Raw genomic sequence first — 8,242 nt, 5'->3', positions numbered from 1 at the left:
TACCAATTAGCCCCAAAGTTTTACAGGTTAGAAAAGATGAATTTAATTGTTTAGCAAATACCCTAACAATCCCCTTATGTGTGCGGCTCTAAAGATTCCTAGCCCATTATTCATAACTGGGGCCCAATATGTTAGATTTTTATTTTTTTAGATGGGAGGAGCTGAGAACCACATTATACACGATAATTTACTGAATGTTTCAAAAACTTAAACCATTTCGGAGATTGTGAATTTATCATTAAATAAAAATGCTGCTGCAAGATTAGGATAACTTTACAACATCGAAAATGTCATAGAGTTGAGATGAGCAATAATTTGGGTTCATTGGGCAATATGGGAGACTCATTTGCCCTTTTAACAGGGGAATCACTCGAGGCAACTTGGATAGAAGGATTATCTTTATTTGGCCAAAGGAAAATGAAGGCATTAAAGGTGTATGAATTTATGATAAGGCTTGCTTAGCACAAATATTAACACGAAAGTAAGAATAATCAAAGCTTTACATTTTCTTTCATACTTTAAATATTTCCACAGTCATTAACAGTCATCGGGGTACTACTTGAGAAATTGTTGCATCATCTACTGAACACATCTTTTCCTGCAATATACATTTTTCTTCCTCATTTTCATCTCTTTGAATCGAAAAGGCAGGCTTTTTAGGATTGTTGATGGCTCCAGTTTCATTCTTGAGCATTGAAGAAACCTCTAACATGGATGGTCTATCAATAGGGTTTTCCTGGACACATAAGAGGGCCACTTGCATGCATCTTAGGAGTTCATAATAAGAACAAGAATCATCCAGTGATGGATCAATAAACTCGAACCCTTTGCCCTCTTTCCACAGCTCATATGCCTGCGATAATTACCATATTTATAGCTCAAATACAAAACTTCAAATTACAATAATCTAAATCACATTATGCTAGAATTATAGAAAGTATTACCAAGTAATTCACTTACATAGTCTAAAAGGTTCAAATTATCATGTGTCCCATAATAACGTGTATTTCTCTTGCCACTTATGATTTGCAAAAGTAGAACTCCAAAACTATAAACGTCGTATTTCATGGAGTATATTCCTTTTTTTACATATTCTGGAGGAACATAATCACTGTAGAGCATGTCATAATGAAAACAATGAGTATTCAAAAAATAAAAATAAATAACATTTGTATATTTCGTTAACAAGCATTTTACTTACTATGTTCCAACAATTCGACCTGTGTTTGCTTCATGTTCATCCTTTCTGAAAATTCTAGCCATCCCAAAATCTGATATCTTAGGTTTCATCTCATTGTCCAGTAAAATGTTACTAGCCTTTAGATCTCGATGAATTATAATAAAATTTGAGTATTCTTGGAGATATAGAAGCCCCTGAGTAACACCTTCAATGATGTCTAGACGTTTCCTCCAATCTAAAAGAGAGGGTGGATCTGCAGCAAGTCAAATTAGTAATTTATTAGTTATTAAAAAGCGTGGGGAAATGAAATTCACAAATAATGACACCTCTTTGAACTTAATTGTCTAGCTTTGGTTCTTTGAAGCTTAAGTGAGTGCCATCCTGTTGAGGCTTTGTTGTGGAAATAGTTAGACCCACTGCACTTTTGGTACTATTCATGGATCCCATTGTACTATTTCAACTAACTTTTACGCGGATCCCAAACAGATCCTACGAGAACTTTTTTTCACAAGTTGTATGGTTAGTATCGGGGGCGAGCTGGTCGACTCCACTTTCACCAGGAAACAAAGGCTGATAGAACAAAGACAAAAATAAGGATATTAAGCATTCCAATTACAGCAAAGACAAAAATAACTTCAGGAAAAAGGACATGAATAATTCGCACTTCCAAAGTCACATAATTTAACCTGGTGGGTATGTGGATTCACCTGTACAAGAGCAGTAGCTTTTAGTTAGAATAAGTTGTTAACCTGCAGAAGGATGAAGCGTTGCCGGCGAGCTGAAGCGCTGCGAACGACGATCTGAAGCGCCGCGGTCTGGGCTTCTGAAGCGCCGCGAACGGCGATCTAAAGCGCCGCGACGACGAGCTCAAGCGCCGCGACGGCGAGCTCAAGCGCCGCGAAGGCGAGCTCAAGCGTCGCGACGGCGAAAGCTCAAGCGTCGCGACGGCGAAAGCTCAAGCGCCGCGACGGCGAGCTCAAGCGTCGCGATCGCGAACTCAAGCGTCGCGACGGCGCGAGCTCAAGCGTCGCGACGGCAAGCTCAAGCGCCGCGACAGCGCGCTCAAGCGCCGCGACGGCGCGAGCTCAAGCGTCGCGACGGCGAGCTCAAGCATCGCGACGGTGAGCTCAAGCGTCGCGACGGCGAGCTCAAGCGTCGCGACGGCGAGCTCAAGCGCCGCGACCGCGAGCTCAAGCGCCGCGACGGCGAGTTCAAGCGTCGCGACGGCGCGAGCTCAAGCGCCACGACGGCGCGAGCTCAAGCGCCGCGACGAAGCGAGCTCAAGCGCCGCGACGAAGCGAGCTCAAGCGTCGCGACGGTGAGCTCAAGCGCCGCGACGGCGATCTGGGCTTTCTCCATTTTAAGAAACTTCTGAAAATTATGTGAGGGAAAGAGAGAAATGAGAGAAATAAATGAGAGAGAGAGAATAAAGTGGGAAAAGTGAGAATGAAAAAATGGCTGAGTGTTTTTAGTGTTATACTTTTCAGTGACGACTTGTATGTCGTCACTATAGGGTACCTTTAGCCACGAAAATTAGGATTCGTCACTGATACTCTCATCTAATTTTATGTTCCTATTTTTAGTGACGACTTATTTTCGTCACTATTTGTCACATTTAGTGACGAAATTAGTTTCGTCACTAATAGTGTTCTTAGCAACATCTTTAGTGACGAAAGTTTTCGTCACAAAAAACTTAAACTTTTAGTGACGAAATAATTCGTCACTATAGATGAATTTAGTTTGGCGCCTATATTTTTGTTTGGTGCCTTTAGTTCAACACAACATATAGTGACGAAATTTAATTTTCGTCACTAAAAGTTACTAATTTTTTTATAAATAGTGACGAAATTTAAATTTCGTCACTATATGGTACCTTTTTGTGACGAAAAAATTTTTCTCACTAAAATTCGTCACTGAAAATACATTTTGTTGTAGTGACTGTTCATGAGAGCAAAAAAAAAAAAAACATTATTTTATTCTGCCGATGGATTAAAATAATAAAAAAGTTCTCTCTCACTTAGTCACTCCATGCGTCTCTCTCTCTCTCTCTCTTTCTCTCTCTCTCTCAACATCTCCAATGCAAGCCTCTGCTGGCCTCAACGTCACCGGCCCAAGCCGACCCAAGCCCCAAGTCGCCGATCAACACGCCTCTGCCCAGTCCTCTAATGTCGCGGAAGCCTGAAAAGAAGCACACACGATGCTCTCTTGATGAAACAGAAACTAAACTGTTAGTTTCTGGTAGTAAACCTCGAATCCACGAGGGGTTTCCCTGAATCCACAAGGAGATAACACTGGAATCCACCAGAAGAGAAAATTGACAAAATGTCTGTGTTTATTGATAATAGTCTGATTTGCCTCTGACGGCTACAAAACATATAAATACTGAGCAAAAATGTTTAAAACCCTAATTCGCACTAATTAAGCGATTAGGTGACAAAATTACCGAATTTTGCCAAAAATGGCAAAATTGAGTTAAACGCAGAATCATAAACTACTGACCTTAAGGGTCGTCTCAAAACAGACGGGACCTTATTCTGACTTTTAAACTAAAAGTTATTAAGGAAAAACAAATATTACTATAAATAGCAAAAACATTGTTTTCAGGGCCTTAACGAAGGAATTTGCCTAAAATTTGGCGACGTTCAAGACATGAATCTGGATCAGAACGCCGTTTCCCTTCAACCTGCCAAATTTCATGCAATTCTGATACTGTTACCTCTGATGGCCCCTACTGGCACCCCCCTTTGATCTTGCGTTGTGACTTCCTGCGCCCTTGCTGCTCCAAGAAGGCATGTGCTGTCTGTTCTACATCATCCTCCATCCCAACGCTCACCCAACGTCGATCAAACCCATGCCAACACTATCCTCCCCAAGCCGCAAGCCACCGCTGCTGCCCATCTCTCTATTCTCTTTGCTGTGATTGAGGGTTTTTTTTTTTTTTTAATGTATTTTCATATGGGTTTGGTGGCTGTGGTGGTGGTGGTTGATTTTGGCTATGGTAGTGGTGGTGGATGATTTTGACAATAGGTTTGTGAATTTTGGTTGTGGTGGTGGTGGTGGATGATTTTGGCTTTGACAATGGGTTTTGTGTATTTTGGCTATGGGTTTTGTGGTTTATGGTTGTAGTTGTGGTTGTGGCAGTGGCAGTGGGTTGTGGTTGTGGTTGTGGTTGTCATGGCTGGTGGTTTGTGGTGATGGGGTTGTGATTGTGGTTGTGGTTTTGTTTTGTTTTTTATTATTATTTTTTTAAATGTTGTGTTATGGTTGCCAAAGTAGAGTGGTAGTTGTGTCCAGTGGTGGTGGTTGTGGCTGTGGCTAATGGTAGAGGTGGTTGTGGTTGGTGTTATGAATGTTTTTTGGGTAGTGGGATATATTATTTTATTATAGAGGATATATTATTTTATTGTGATGTTTATATTATTTTATTGTGTTGAAAGTTAAAATAGATTCACTGTTGCAACATGTGTGTAAGTAAAATAGATAAAATAACTTTTGGTGGAGCTAAAAAGCTAAATTTTTAACTCCACTGTTGTGAATGCTCTTAGTAAGAATGTCGTGTAACAACGGTCTTTAGAGGTGCCGTGTAGCAACGGTTTTAGAGGTGTCGTGTAGCAACAGGTTTTATAAAAGAGTTTTGTTGGGCTTTTGGGTTTTGCCCACAAATTAAATAATTTTGGGCCTTTTTTTGTGGAGATGATGTAATTTTGTGGCCCAATTTTGGTAGTAATGTGATAAGTATTTTGTGAAAACCCAAGTCGGATAATATGTGAGATATAATGGGTAATATTTGTGAGAGGGCCTAAGGTAATTTATGGGGCTTATATAAGGAATATTTGTGAGAGCCCAAGTTGGGCAATAATATGGAGAATATTTGGGTAATTTGTGAGAAATATTTATGTGAACTCAAAATAGTTTATAGGCTTGTGTGGGTATATTTTAGTGAGTGAGCTAATAAGAGTAGGACCCGAAAATTTGTACCTCAACAGTTAGTAACGAGCAATTTTATAATTTTTTCTATAATTCACAGTTGACCATTTTAACCAATTTTGAAAAAAGAAAGAAAAAAAAAGTTGTATCCTAAACTTATTATTTAACAAAGACGTTCACTTTTATTTTTTAACAATAAGTCTAATTTTGAGATACAATTTTTATCAATACTTTTTTAAAAATTTGTTGAATGGTCTATTATAAATGCATAAGTAGCGTATAATCACTTTTATTTTATATAGATATATCACTTTTTTCCGTTACAACAAACGATTAATCACTATAGCAAATGATATCAAACTTTGTGGCAAGAATTATGTTCCGAAATGGTCAGCTGTTAATGATAGATATTACAAAGCGGTATAAGACTGTAAGTTACGAGTCGATATCATAATCAGTAACATCTACCGACCTCTGCTTGTGATATTTGTCATGAAAAATCTCACGGTCATAATAATCAACAACATCTTACGTACAAAGCATGACTTTTTCAGAGATATCGAAGGATTTTGATGCTTGACTGTGAGTATTGTTCCAGTGTTCCTTAGTCCTATGGAAGATGCTGCTGGCTGTACAAAAAATAAAAATTGGAGGGTATTTTGAGAAAAGGAGCATCTGCCATTTTCGAAGGCAGAGGGAACAAAAAGAAACATTTTTGAGTTCAAACAAACAAGCTAAGTTAAAGCAAACGTTTAGGGAGGATCCTTGGAGTATCAGAAGTTCAGGAATATCACTTGAAAGGATTCCGGAGCTTTTGGGGCCGCTAGGCAGACAAGGCGCTTGAAGAGGTTGCTCTATGTTACTAAGGTTTTGTGTTTCATTGACTTTTTAAATAATTTTGTGCTGTAGTAGTTTTTCATTGGAAGGTTTTTCCATTCATTTTCCATTTTATGGCCATTCGATCTTTATGTCACCAATATCTTTGTTTTGGGATTATATATATATATTATTGTGTGATTAATTGTTAATTTAATTTAGAATAAATTGGGACCTTAAAATTTGGAATACTTTTGATTTTTTCCCCTTAAAATTTCAAGTTTTTGATATGCTCCTATGGCAATAATTTTGTGCTACACATTTTGGGGAGCCAGGCCCTCACGAATTTGTCTTCTTCGACCGAGTGTGAGCGTTCACCCCTTGAGGCAACTTAGTCCCACATCGGAAGGAGAACCCTCCCACTAGTGCTTTATATGCTTCTGGAGCTTGCACTAGTGTACCACTACTACACATGTACTACACATGTGTAGTAGTGCAAGCTCCAGAAGCATATAAAGCACTAGTGGGAGGGTTCTCCTTCCGATGTGGGACTAAGTTGCCTCAAGGGGTGAACGCCCACACTCGGTCGAAGAGGACAAATTCGTGAGAGCCTGGCTCCCCAAAGCGAACAAAATCCTTTGTGTGAAGTCAAGTACCCACATATATAATCTGTTGGTTATATAGTTGTGAATATAAATATTTATACACCGCTGGATTATATATTTTTATTTATTATTCTGTGATTAAATTTTTATTTAATTTAGAATAAATTGCAAGTAGTAATCTTAAAATTTGGAATACTTTTGGTTTTTTTTTTCCTTAAAGTTTCAAAATTTTGATATGCTCCCCTAATTAGTTACTATTTATACTTGCTCCCTTCTATCCACATTCACCAATGATGTAGCTGTTAAATGCCAAATAAGTAGTTGCTTTTGATAACTAGTCAGTCTAGTCCAATTAAAATAAGCCACAACATTTAAGAATACAAAGTCATTATATAAAACTATTATAAACCTTTACTGGATATAAAATAATTAATTTTTATTAAAAATATTTTGTCACATCTTTCTCTCTCTCTATGGCATAATTAGTGTAGGGACTCAATTTGGATTGACCCTGAGTATGAGTGGGTTTTCACCCCAATCAAGCCCAAACAATAAATTTATAGAGGGTGGGTTAAAGGTTTAGGCGCTGGCCGTCGTTCATCAAGCATGAACTCTCCTTTATAAAAGAAAACACTTAGAATTTATTTATAACTGGGGGGACGCTCCTCGACCCGTGGCCGAGGAGACCATTGTCTTCTCTCTTTTTTTCCCCCACTTCTTTACTTTACTTGCTTTTCTTATATAGTCTTCATCTTCCTATCTCCTTATTCCATCTGTTGATCATCCATTTGCCTCTCTTCTGATCGTCCGTCCCATCAGAGGCCTTATCAGTACTCAAGTGGTTCACTCTGACCAACGTTGCCCTGCTAAGGGGTTATCTCCCCATTAATGCGGTCAGGGGGGTTAGGTGAATGCATTAAATGCGAGGGTGACAGCTTACTTTGGGGTTGGTCTTTCCCAAAAATCATCCTTGTCAGGCCGAGGATGAGGAGGTCCTCGGCGTGAATTGGAAAAAGAGGCTTTCCCCAATTTAGCCTTGAATAGTCAGTATTCCTTGGCGTGGGCCTTGGGCCTGCTACACGATGGGCCGAGGCTGTCAGGCCCACGGGCCCCACAATAGCCCCTCAAAACCCTGCTGCACGTTCCCTCGGACGAGGAGGAGGGTTTTGATACCTGCGGGCCCTCTAGACGAGTCGTCCCACTTCGGTTCGTGTTAATGCTGGCAACTTTTTGACTGCCCGATGCGCGTTTTTAGCGTTTCAAGATTTAATGGGTGCCCACATTAAATTTTGGCGGCACCACGTTTCCCACTTTCAACGGTATGATCTCTTACTTTTATGGGCAAGCGGTTACATTTGGGGAACCTAAGGGAGAGTATAAGTACCTGTTTAAAACGTCTGGTTTCCTCATTTTCGCGCTTACAACCATTGATGCGTGTGACTTAAGTCTAGTTCAACTTGCACTCTTCCTGAAGAGAATCGCCATACTTCTGTAAGTCTTCTTTTTCTAACGACCCCAAATTTCCTTGATTTTACTCCTCCTTTTCTTCTTTTAGAACTTTTAGTCGTCTTTGGGGAATGGGTAAGTTTAAGAAGTTGGTTGAGTCCGACGAGATGATGAACAAATTCATTGTCGACTATGGAATACCCAATAATGTGAGTTTGAAGTACTGTGAAGAAGGGGAGTGGTACCTTAAGAGGAGAGAGGGTGAAGT

Source organism: Quercus suber, unplaced genomic scaffold, assembly GCF_002906115.3.
Source record: "Quercus suber isolate HL8 unplaced genomic scaffold, Cork oak 2.0 scaffold_379, whole genome shotgun sequence".
Lineage (NCBI taxonomy): Eukaryota > Viridiplantae > Streptophyta > Magnoliopsida > Fagales > Fagaceae > Quercus > Quercus suber.
Note: the sequence above shows the minus strand (reverse complement) of the source record.